Source organism: Triticum urartu, chromosome 3 (genome assembly GCF_003073215.2).
Source record: "Triticum urartu cultivar G1812 chromosome 3, Tu2.1, whole genome shotgun sequence".
In the NCBI taxonomy this organism is placed as follows: domain Eukaryota; kingdom Viridiplantae; phylum Streptophyta; class Magnoliopsida; order Poales; family Poaceae; genus Triticum; species Triticum urartu.
Window position 1 is genome coordinate 237,231,145 of NC_053024.1, and position 13,429 is coordinate 237,244,573.

A 13,429-nucleotide genomic window follows, 5' to 3' on the forward strand; every position below is an offset into this window, starting at 1 on the left:
GTCCTATAAAATTTTGAAATGTAATGAAAATATGTCATGTTTGCATTAATCTCGGACGGTGTATATGAACTTTCACAATAATATAGTATATTATAGGAGTACTAGCAAGATGCCTGTGCGTCGCACGGAACATCAAGATCTTGTGGGAGAAAAGGATGAACGAGGGAAGGCCTTAACTGTAAATGTGGAGAGGAGTGCGGGTAAATTGTCATAGTTTCCTTCCTATCCATTAGATATAGATCGGATGGCCTATATTGCTGGATGGTAGGCACACCATCATCACCAACTCTGCTTTTTATTGAACCTAGACAAAGCTAACATGCGAAGTAAATAAACACATAGGGTCTACGTACAGAATTTATCTTAGGCACTCCAATAGTACGTCCACTACACATTCACGCATTTCACATCTTTCTACATCTACGGGAACCTACGAAAGGGTTAACATAAATTGCCTCTCTCTCTCCTCCCTGATTTTCATGGTGGTGGGCCCCTCCCTCCCCCCAATCTACAATCAACAGCTCACTTGTTTCACATTACGTTAATTACATAACCGGGAGTACGTAGGTGTAGCATTACTCCTGCAAAAAAACCAACTAAGCCAACCTCCCAGCATATCGCGCGAGAAAAGACCAGGCTGCACCCTTTTAGTCGGGATTACCAGATTACTAGTAGTAGTATCGATGGATCGCGTGAAGTACCAAGTTTTTTTGAGGGGGCGAAGCACCTAGTTTAAAAGGAAAAGTGCGGTACACTCACAGCACCCCTATCGCGGTCGCATTGCACCCCACACACGTTCTGTCCTGCACACGGCTCACACAAACGGAACGCGCTTCGGCTTGCCTCTTCACTGACATGTGGGACTGCACTTGGAGAAACTGACCATGCGCCAAACTCCCCCACCCACCATGCGAAAATCCCCCCCCCCCAAAATTCCCCCCAAATCCGAAATTCAACCGCCCTTCGGCCAACTAGCCAATAATATTCCCCGAACCCCCTCCCCTCGTCCCCATCCACTCCATTTGCTCCACCAAAGCCGCCCTCCCCACCGCGCCGATACGTCGGTGCCACAGTTTGTCGAGGGGATGCGCGGTGATCCTCTCGCTGCCACAGTACGCTCTCGTAGACTGCATTCCTCAAGCCATGCCGCCACCACTGGCGACGTTCTTGTGGAGGCGCACGACGGTCAGCGCCGCCACCGCTGGCGACGTTCGTGTGGAGACGCACGACGGTCAGCTTCTCCCATGGTACGTGCATTCTAGACTGAGACCCCGTGCATGTCGCTGTAGCATTGAATGTTAGCTGATAGACGCTGTTAATCTCACTGTTTGCCGATGTAGTTTACAGTCAATATGCTCTGCTTAAGAAGCTTCCTTGCCCTGTTCTGCACTCAATCTGCTAAGCTAAGATTGCATGCCAAGCCCGATTAGTTGCTAAAATATCCTGCCATATATTTATTATGACGTAGATTGCCATGGTCTAGTAGCCAATCTGTTAGGTGAAATAGCTCTACACCGTTTTATACTCGATCTTTGTTGCTGCAATGGCCTTCGATAGTTTGATGGCTGTGTGCTCAGCCTCATTGATTACTGAAACAACCTGCCATAATTTAGCACTCAAATTTGTTTGCTGAATTAGCTTGAAATATATTTCGTTACTTAGATCTGCTCGTCCAAATATGTTGCCATAGCTTTAGACATCGACCTATGTATTTTTTTCTGGACTTCATAAAAAAGCATATATGTTTTTCCTGTAATATCTAGTAGAAGAACTAATTTGTATGTCTAACAGATGGACAGGACTTGGATAGCTTCTGCTCGAAGATTCTCCGCTGCATATGTCGAGGGGGTTGAAAAATTCATGAACTTTATCAGAGCTGAACACGGTGGTCTGAAATCGGATGTGCTCTGCCCGTGTAGCAGTTGTATGAATTCAGTTACAAGACCCCAGTCAACTGTGCAAACTCATCTACACTTGTATGGAATGTCGGTCACATATACTAGGTGGGTTCATCATGGTGAAGCTGTGAACATCAATGTTACTGACTACGTGGAAGCAGCAGATCACCATCTTGATCTGCTTGATGCTCAAGTGGAAGAGGAGGAGGAGGTGGTCGTGGCGGAGCTGCTGAGTTTGACCAACATTGAAACAATGCTACGAAATGCTCGTGCATTTCATGAACTTTCACCTGCAGAAGAAAAATGGTGGATCCGCATGTTGGAACAATGCAACGTGGCAGTCACCCCAGGAAATAAGCTCTCAGTATTCTCAGCTATGGTCACCTTTCTTTAGGTGAAAACATCTGAGCGAATGACCAACAAATCATTTGATGCGATGTTAGTTGCTTTCCACAAATCTTTCCCAGATGCGTCTGAGCTACCACGCACCTACAGTAAAATGGAGAATTTCCTTCGTGCAGTTGGAATTGGATATGATATGATCCATGTTTGTAAGAATAATTGTGTTCTATTTCGGAAGGATTATGCCAACTTAAGTGAATGCCCAAAATGCAAATCATTAAGATGGAAAGATGGCGATGTTGTGAAGAGGATTCCTCATAATGTTCTAAGAATTTTCCAATTATACCAAGATTGCAGATGTTGTTTCATGATGCCAAAACAAGAGACGATGTTGTAGCGACCCGACCCGAATGGATCAAGTCTCTGTGCTTAAGTGTCATCCCTGGATCGGTATGCTGACACACACAGTACTCGAGGATTTATAACAGAGGTAAATCACATGCATAAGTAACGTAAATACTATTACCTCAATGCAAATAGCGGAAGCAACAAGGTTGTGGATTCCGATCAACACCAACGGCAAAGTTGAGTGTAGAAATCGTAACCCTAACATATCACTTACTTGTCGTAAGAAATCCTGCAACATGAGACGTTGCAGCCACAGAGGGTCAGTACATTGAATGTACTGGCAAATTCACACCATAGAGAATGATGAATAAAGCTATCACTACATGCATATTTGGTTGGTGGAAAAGCTCTATGGTTATAAGGTTTTTGCGAAAAGCCAATTTTTCCATACTGCAAAGGAATAAATTTTATTTAACTATCATGGTGGTTGTTAAACTTTGAGAATGGTTGACAGCATTCTCAATCCCAATTAAGTATCATCATTAAAACCCAACAATATTAATTAAAGTAACGTGATGAGATCAACAGGATAATCCAAGTACCATAGACTCAAGATGTCCATAACCGGGGACACGGCTAATCATGATTAGTTTACACACTCTGTAGAGGTTTGCGCACTTCTCCCCACAAGACTCAATCGCCTCCGTTTGTTTTCCCGCACTACATGGTGTTTGAGAAGACGGATGACCGAGACATAGTCTTTCAAAAGCGCTAGCACCTTACGATCGGGTAGACCGTACCACCTACATCCCCTACATCTGCTAGTCTAACACTGTAAGAGTTCGCACAACTTAGTCAACTATGCTAGAGCCCATAATAGCTTGTGGCTGCACACAGAAGTTTCTAGTATGAATAGTCTCATGATCCCTTTGAGCCTGGGTGGCGGTCCAAAAGAAAACAGGCAAGTCCTGGAATACCCAGGTGCCTCAATCCACCCAGATGTGTGTTTAAGTTGCCACCTTAGATAAACCATTAATTATCAATCTCACATCTGTCATGGATATCACTCACCCAATCCACGTCTACTAGCATAACATGGCATAATAAGCAAACGTAGAAGTAACTCCCAAATGTTTGATAATAAACAGGTAATAGGTACTACCTCATCAACTACTTCCCAATCCCACAATTTAATTAGATTCTAATCATGCAATGCTTGAGGTTTGATCTAATGCAATGAAAACTGGGTATGAAGGGGATATGATCAAACTGTGAACTTGCCTGCAATGTCAATGAAGATGATTCACACTCAAAACTCTTGATAGTCCTACTCGTCACACTCCGGTCAATCTATCGTAAGCAAGCAGTAGTAACCACACATAAGCAATCACTCAAAAGATCAGAAAGAACGGAGAAGACGATTCGGAAAGCTTCAACCTAGCAAATAACTCTTGCAACATAAAACAATTTCTATCAGTACCAAAATTATGTCAATTTGCCTTATTAGAATGTTTAGGTCAAGAGCTTCGATTTGCAAAAAGAATCAACTCAAACGGAGCTACGAAACTCAAGTTATGATCAAACGAAGTTTGAATTCAAATCTGATCTAATTCAAATTTTTAAAATTTTCAAAAACATGTTTTAGTTGGATTACTGGATAGAGGGGATCATAACGAAGAAGTGGGCGTTGGTTTCGTTGGATTTGGACTAACGAGTAAAAAGTAATGATCGTTTGAAGTGCAGGGACTATTCTGTAAATAAAGTATTCACAACTAGGTCCCTGGCCGAAAATAACAGAAAAAGGAAAAGACTAAAAGGCAAACGCTCGCTTATACGGTCTAAACAGTGGATGTTCACTGTTTAATAAAACCAAAAAAACAGATCTAGTCTAGGGTTTTTTTTAAAACCGATCTTAAAATAAAACCGGATCGGACCGGGTTCGGGATTATACCGGTTCGCAGTGGTGTGGTGGTTTTCGAGAGAAAACCGGCGGCGGAGAGGTTGAACTCCGGCGAGGCGGGACAGCGGCGTGCCTCGGCGAGGCGGCGCGCGGGCAAGGCGAGCGGCGGCGGCGAAGCGGGGAGGCGGAGCGGCGGAGCTGCGGCGAGATGCGGCGGGAGGGGCGGCGGCTCCGGTGAGATGCGGCAGCGGCGCGGCGGACGAGGGAAGTGCGGCGGCGGCGCGAGGAGAGAGCGGGCGGCGGCGGCGCGCTATTTATAGGAGGCGGGGCCTCGGGTGCGTGGAGGAGGGGGCAAGGGAGGAGGAGGTCGGGTAGAGTACGGCGGCGGCGGCGGCCGGTGTGCTCGGGCGGGACTCCGCCCGGGGTCGGTGGCGATGGCGCGCTGGGCTGGGCCGCGGCTTGTTGGGCCAGCCAAGTTCGGCGGAGGGAAACTCTTTTTTTTATAAACCTTTTTTTTCAGAGAACTAAAATAATAAAAACAAAATAACTAAAAATAGTATATAGACATATAATATATCAAAATTTTCAGAAAAGGATTCTCTTCGACCTGAACATTTTTATAACTTCAAATAAAATCCACACAAATTCAGATAAATCAAAGAGTGCTACAGGTCTAATAAAATCCAACAAAAATCATTTTTAAAATACCAAAATGATTTCAAATTAATTTTTTTCCAATTTTCCATTGTAGGGAATCATGTTACCCTAATTTCCATATATTTTATTTTTGGAGAAAAATAATTTGAATAAAACTCAAATAGCTCCAATTTGAAAAATAAATTCAAAAGAACTTTGAATTTAATTCTTTGTAACTCCCAACTCATATTTCATATAATTTGAAGAAGTCATTTTATCTTCTCTCATGAAAATCATTGAGTTGCATAAAGTTCCAGAATCGGAAATATTTTCAAATGAAAATCAAATATTTTCAACACCCCTTGTCATTTAAATAAATGGAAGAAGTCATGTCATCTTCTCTCCAGGGTTTTGTGATGAAAAGAATTTGAATTCTCGGGGATCAAAAGAAAAAGGTGAAGTTTGGGTAAGTCCTTTTATTCCCTCTCATTTAACTTTCAAAAAGTTTCGAATTCACTCACTCAATCATACAACAAACAAGCAAGCAATCAAATCTATCTATTTATTATAACATTCCAAAATTTAGAATTTTGGGATGTTACAAACCTACCACCCTTAAAATGAATCTCGTCCTCGAGATTCGGAGAGGCTAGAAAGAAATAGGTTAGGGTTTGGGGGTCTTCTCAAAATCCATTGTTCATCACTCAGGGTCTGGGGTGCTACCACCCTTAGAAGCATGGTTGTTGTTCCATCAATACTCATATACTTCATCCATATTGTTAACAGTGTCGGTCTTCTTAGATATTCAGGATAATTCCTTATTCGGGCTCTTCTGGTGGTGGCATAACCTTTACCACCATTTTTTCTGTCCTTTCATCTTGCTAAGGTTCTTCCATGACTAGATCTTCTTAGCTGATGAGTCTGGCGCCATTACTAAACAACTATCGATAACTCATGGTGGTCAACCATTTATGGTTTCTCCTACAGGAAATGGGTCTGGTTGATCCTCACCGTATAACCTACGGTTGGCAACAACTGCCTTGTACAAGGGAAAATTGCTATACCATTCTAAGGTTTAAACAGGATTTTGATCGTCGTCTCTCTACTATAGGTAAGTCACTCAGATTTACCATCCCATATAGCAAGGTGAATAATAAGAGTAAGTCTTTATGGTGATCAATCCATCCCGCACCCAAATCATTACCCTGTATATGCTTTAGTGAATCTTGCATTCTAACACTCGGTCATCCTCACAAGCATTGCAGAATTTCTCTTGTCGACGAACCAAGGTTCGGATAAATCCATTGATTCTGCCAGCCAAACAAACATCTATCATTCCTTCAAAATTCTTAGGTTTTGCGTAAACTCCTATAAGATCGTCTATTGATAAAATCGTAACTTCTTTCAGGGTTTTTCCTTCAGCAAGAATGTGCTTGCTTCTTGGCAGGTCCTGGTCCTGTGGGTTATGGCCCATCTCATCACTTGTAGTCCTTGAACTTATCATCGGGCAACTGATCATTGTTCCAACTTCCTAGTATTCTTAAATCCATCCAATTGTACTGTCTTCCTTCCTTCTATTGGCACCAAAACAAGACGTGAGTACTCAGACTCATCATGGAGTTTCCATTAATCCATATTTCCGACATCATACCTCCTTTATATCCAATAATAATTTATCTCTTCATCCTCGTGGGATATCCCTCATACCGAGATAAAAACTTATACTTATGAAGTCCATATTCACTTCCTGGAACATCATTATCCTTTCCAGGGTCAAGCGTCCTTATAGGGGAATATTGGCTATCTCTGCATGGCACTTCTTCAACTGGGAAACGTGAAACACATCATGATCTCCTGACAGTCCTTCGGGTGACTCCAACTTGTTGGCCACTTCTCCCATACGCTCCAAAACTCGGTATGGTCCTACAAATCTCGGGGCTAAATGTCCCTTAACTCAAAATTGTTTAACTCCTCGCAGAGGGGACACACGAAGACATGCTCTGTCTCCAATTTTATAGACTACCTCCTTGAGTTTTTGAGTCTACATAACTCTTCTGCCTGGACTGAGCTACCTTCAGTCTATCTCGAATAAACATAACATTCTCTTCTGACTCCTTGATCATATTTGGTCCAAACAACTGACGGTCTCCAACTTCATCCCACACACTCTTGGGGTATCACACATATCGAGACAAAACCCGTATTCATTTTGTCTGAAATCCAGTCAGTGGAGTATCCTTATCTTTTCCAGGGGTCAACAGTTCTTACAGGGTACTACCACCCTTAAAATGCACAAATCTTCCATAGACCATATTTCTCATATCCTCAGAAATGGTCAAAATCCTTCTTCATAGAGTAACAACTCATAAAATCCATATCAGTTTCAACGATGCTAACTTTATTCACTCTCAATTGATTACAATCTCTCGCTTTTCCATTACATGTCTCAACTCAACACCTCAATATAAAAGAAAATGTTCTCTCTTCTACTACTCCATTTCTTTTGTTGCAAACTCAACTATCTAGCACAAGTTTCCTTCTCCTTGGGGCATTCTATGGCAAAGTGCCCTGCTCCATTATAGCTAAAACATATTACTTCTGAAAAGTATCAAGGTTTCCTTTTTGGGCAACTGTTGAGGTAGTTCCCTGACTCCTTACACCTGTAACAGGTGATACGACTCAGGTCCCTCCTGGGCTCCAATCGGTTTCTCTTCCTGGACTTTTCCATTCCAATCAGGGCTTCTATTTCTTGTGGGTCATACTCTACTTCCTCCGTCGGGAATTCTACTAGATCCCTATTCATACAATTCTGGGAGATGTGTCCTTCTTCTCCACATGAATAGCATGACTTGGTGCAGGTTTAATTGGTTCTTCTTTGGGTGTGTCCCCGACATCTTCCTTCATCACGGGTTCTTCTAAAATTTCCATAAGGGCTCCTTTCTTTACTTCTTTCTTCTGCTGGATAGTTCTTTGTACCATAGGGTAAATGTGATACTGAGCAGGGTGGTGGGTAGTCCCTTCACACAAGAAACAAGTAATCTGCCTAGTTGGGCATTATTCAGCTGGGTGACTTTCTTCATAATTAGGGCATTCATCCTTGTGTTATTTATGGGTGTGTCCTATTTCTCCACAAATCTTGCATGCACAAGGTTTCTTCATATCCTTTCCATAAGGCTTCAACTTCTGGGACACAAGATGAGATCTTTGTAGAGTCAACTTAAATTCTCTCCAAGTGGTTACTCCTTGCCATCCATTCATGGTTTGGTACATCCTCCACCAAGTAGCAGCACCTCTTTCAAAGCACTGAAAAGCATGCTGGGTCATATCTTTTCCGACTACAGGGTTATTCTTCATGTGATCCTCCATGTTCTGAATCCATCGGTTCGTGTCCAATTGACTCATAGGTCCAGAAACTACAAGCTCATCTTCATTCATCCTCTATTGGGTCCAAGGGTTTTGGGGTGAGATGAGAGAGAGGGAGAGGGATGCACAATACAAACAAAAGTTTTGAAAAGGCAGGTTTTATTTGTGGCTGTCAAGAAAAAAACATCAAACAATGATAGCTCACAAACATCGCATCTAACATAGGTATATAACATGGGTTTGGTCTTCTAAAGGTCAATAAATCTTCAACGCCTCCAATCTCTTCAAGCCTTGTTCATGCCTCCAATGGCTTCTTCCGATCATGCTTGTCTTTCTCAAGTTCTTTTGCCAGATCAACTCTGTTGACGCGAAGTCTCTCGTGACGTCCTTTAATATTCTGGAGTTGCGTTCTAAACTTCTGATTTCAACATCCTTCACATGAACCATGGTCATAATGTCCTTCAGTTCCTGACAAATCTCCGGTATCTCGAGGTTGTAGCTCCTCCAGCTTGGCTACTTTCAGCTTTTGGTTCCTGAGTTCTTCACAAAATGCTTCCTTGTCTAATACGGCTTCATGGAGCTCCACCTTAAACTTCTTGATGCACTACTCCAGATCCTGGTGATACACTAGCTAAGGTTAAAACTTCATCTTACTAATAGGTGCTCCATCAGCCTTCTTCCATCAAATCCATTCTGAAGAAATGCATCCTTAACTCAGCACGGTGACAATAGCATCAGCGGGCGATGACATCACGGATAACCGTGTTTCTGCTCTTGTCATTCCCATGAGCTATCATTCCATAGTTGATATCTCCTGCCTTAGGGTTTTCTTTGATAAAACTTCGAGTTCTCATGCTCCTTGTTTCAGTCTTTCTCCCATACACCTTGATCTCGGGTATTGACAACTTCCATAGTCTACCAAGTTCCATAAGGGTAGCCTTCCTAGGTCATAAAAATCTGGGAATTCTTCAGAGCCTTCAAATTCTACTTGTCTTCAGTCTTCAACCGTTGTAGTTTCCATTATTTAGATGCACGGAAAATACTCTTCATTCCAAAGTGGTCTTAGTTGTCCAATATCTTATACTTCTTGGAGTGGTCTCATCAGTCGAATCTTCGTGTGGTCAAAAGGGGAAAGGGGTATGGTCTCACTAAAGGGGATTTTTGAATAAGCTCAGAAGAGAAGAGAGGTAAAAGATCTTTTTGAAAGGGAAAGTTGTAGAGAAAAATCTTTGCTATGGGCTTGCCAGTTTCTAGGGTCACATCCTACAGTCAACATGTGCTCTGATACCATCTTGTAGCAACCCGACCCGAATGGATCAAGTCTCTGTTCTTAAGTGTCATCCCTGGATCGGTATGCTGACACACACAGTACTCGAGGATTTATAATAGAGGTAAATCACATGCATAAGTAACGTAAATACTATTACCTCAATGCAAATAGCGGAAGCAACAAGATTTATTTATTTATGAGCAAAAGGGGATACCCCCTATTTTTGTCAATAGAAATCATTAGATGTTCACAACACCACGCCCATCCTGCTACACAGGTTTCATTCATTAATAGTTTCAGCAAAGTGCTCATGTCATAGCCACTGAATACATCACGAGTGCTACATACACTGCAAATAAAGAGACAATCATCCTACAGAGAACATCAATTTTGCCCATTATCTTCACAAGCTCTTTCATCTCCTCATTGCTGTCAAGGCCGTTCAGCAGTTGTAGCTTGGCCATGATCAGAGGAACTGCATCTTTAACCTTCTGCTCTGCATCTTCCTCTTCTACCATTCTTCAGTTACTTGTCCAACACCCCAACCTGCTGGTATTATGATTCCTTGACTAACCAAATAATTAGCGTAGTTGTTTTCCCCCACATCAGCAACTTCCCAGAAATACAAATTACACGAATCTTCCCTTTTCTGCATGAATCCAATTGGAAGATCATCAACCAAACTATTCAAAAAATCAGCAACTGAAAGTAGCAGAACAACACTTAAACATATTATTACCCCATGATTCGGGCATTTGTAGAAGACTCGGCCAGGGTTGAGGATTGTGGTTGAGACGCAACGGATGACTCTGCGTGATTTGCAGCAGTGGCACCACACCAACGGCAGTGGGTTGCGATGAGCAACCGACTGTCGTGCGTGTGCCGGCAGGGGTGTGATGAGACCCACAGGCGATGGTATGGGTGGCGACTTGGCGCATATCTGGTTGTCACCTACTGAAGAGCAGGTGGACGAGCAGCCAGCGAACATGGTTGCTACGGCCAGAGCTTCTGATGCTAGGAAGAGTAAGTAGAGAAGATGAGAAGCGAACGTTGGATATGTCAGTTTCATTACTTGCAGAATAGCATAGCACCATATATAGTTCTAGTCTAGGTTTGGATTCGAATTAGCTACAGGAGCACGTCTCTCTTTTTTCTAAAACTCAGCAACGTCTCTTTACAGGTGCACAAGCTTGTTCTGTACGCCTTCTCAAGTCTTTGATTTTCTTTGTTTTTTTGCAAGGAAGGAGGAAAAATTTGAGATTTCCTGGGACTCGAACCCAAGACCTCTCGGTTGAAAACCAAGGGTGCTAGTCACTTATGTGGCGAACGTTCCCTTGGAGGAGGACGACAGACGAACGCATTTTCCTCACAGTTTTAGTTGCGATGCAAGATCGAACAGTTGCAGTTTCGGGAATGTTATTAGGCGAACGAGCCTAGTATTTGTTTTCTTCCTATATATAAAAAAGTATGCTACTTGGTGTCAGCTTAGTCAACAAACGATTGTGCCAACCTTGACCGTTGGATTGACATTCAACGTCTGTCGTGTTTCTTCAGTCTCTTCTTCCTCCAGCCACCAAAGCCAAACCATCGTCAGCGGGACCACCTGCCCCCGCCTCCCACGGATGGTTGTGCTGCCGTGCATGCATCGTGGCCACATCGCACCCTAAAACTCTGTGCATCTTCCCCGGATCATGTTCGATCCCGTCTGAGGCCTCACCATCGTCCTATGCATTGGTTTGCTCGCCACGGCACTGCCCTCCGGTGTTGTCAACATCGTCAACAGCCGAGAGGAATAAGGAGATGACTGTACATGGTGAGGATGACAGTAGGGACCCAGCAGCGCGCGTAGTAATTTTGTTTTTTGGGGAAGGAGAAGGGTATCAACTGGGTTGTTCGGGAGCTATGGCCCGTCTAGCACATGACCAGCCTAGTTTGTATGTTTCCTTTCTGAAAATGGCTAACCCAGCTATTTTGTTTTTTGCAGAATAACCAACGTAGGCCTACTTGCTTTTCTATGCCCTGCTGGGCCGGAAATCTGTCAAGACGAGGAGGGATGCATTTTGCCCAGAAAATGGGCTATAAGTAATATTAAATGGGTTGTAAAATGAAAAAATACAGCAAACATGCAATTAGTTCCAAAATAATTTTTCTTCCGGATTTTGATATTTTTAAATTTCATTGTTTTTGTGCGGGTAAAATTTCATTGGATTTAAATTAAGGTATGTTTAGTTTTTAAATTAATTTGAATCTGGCAAGAAATTTCGGGTTGTATGCTGTTTGGGACAGATTTGGAGGCTGACTTGTGGGTCTACTAGGTTGATGTGTACGAAAGTCTTTGTCAACTTAGTCCACAAACGATTCTAGCAGCAGTGACCGTTGGATGTTAATCCAACCGCCGTGCTGCTTCTTCAATATCTGATCTTCTTGCTCCAGTGACCCAAACCAGCGCCAGTGGGACTGCCAGTTCCTGCCTCCCGTGGCTGGCTGTGCTGCCGCACAGGCCGCACCGCCCCAACCTAGTCCATTACTGCCCAGGCCATTCATCTACTCACCCACACCTCCTGTTATTTTCCGGCGACGGTAGCCGGACCAGTAAACCCTCGTACTCCCCACCGCGTGGGCAACCACTGTCGAGTCTTCCCCGGCTCCATGTCGTTCCCTTCCTAGGCCTCGCCGTCGTCCACCACCTTGGTGCTCTCGGCGTGCTGTGGTCAACGTGGTCAACGAACGACATCCATCGGACGTGGACTGTACGTCGAGAGGCTAACAACTGGGTCCACGGCCGCACACAAGGAAATGCCTCCTTATTACGCGGAAAATAATGATTCCTCCACCTGACATCTAGGACCCAACAGAAGGGCATCTGTAATTCGTGAAAAAATGTTCCGCCCGCTGACAGGTCGGACCCACCAGCTATATCTTCGCACGCAAGGAAGTGCCTCTGTAAGTGCATCTAGTGCCCCTTAGTGATTTTGGTGTATTGAAGACTTATAGGTTAAGGTACTAATGCGTGTGTGAGTGTACACAGGTCTATAAGTCTATGAGGAGTTTGATATTTACAGGAAAAGTCGACCCCTAAAAATGAATATCTTCGACTGAAGATTTTGGTATTTCTGAAGACTTTCATGAAGACTTTGAAAGTGAAGAAATTGGTGTGTCCGTGAAGACTTGATATTCATGCGAGAAATATGAAGCTTGAAGACTTTCGTTTTCATAGTTTTGTTTTTCTCTTTCTTGAGTCATAGGAAACACCGTACTGTTAAAGGGGGTCGAGGAAATACTAAGGAAAAATTTCCATGTGATGCTCAACTCAAAATCCTACACCTACCAATCCCTTCGAGTGAAGCCATTGGAAATCTCATACAGTTCAGTCAATTTCTTCAGTGACAGAGATGAAGTTCTTCTGGTGTCTCAGGAATTTGTCCTGACTGAGGAGTTAGGAATTCTCCAGTGCGGATTGCCTACACAGTGAGGAACATGATAGCCCTGAGGATTTTGGTACTCAAAATTCTGACCGTTGCTGTGCTATGCGCCAGCTGTTCCAAAATATCTATCCACCTAACGGTCATATCATTGAAGGGCATTTATGTCTTATCATGTCGGGCTGCTCCCTAGGCTATAAATAGCCGCCCCCTACAACCACTAGCTGGTTGAGGCTGCTCCGAGAGAAAC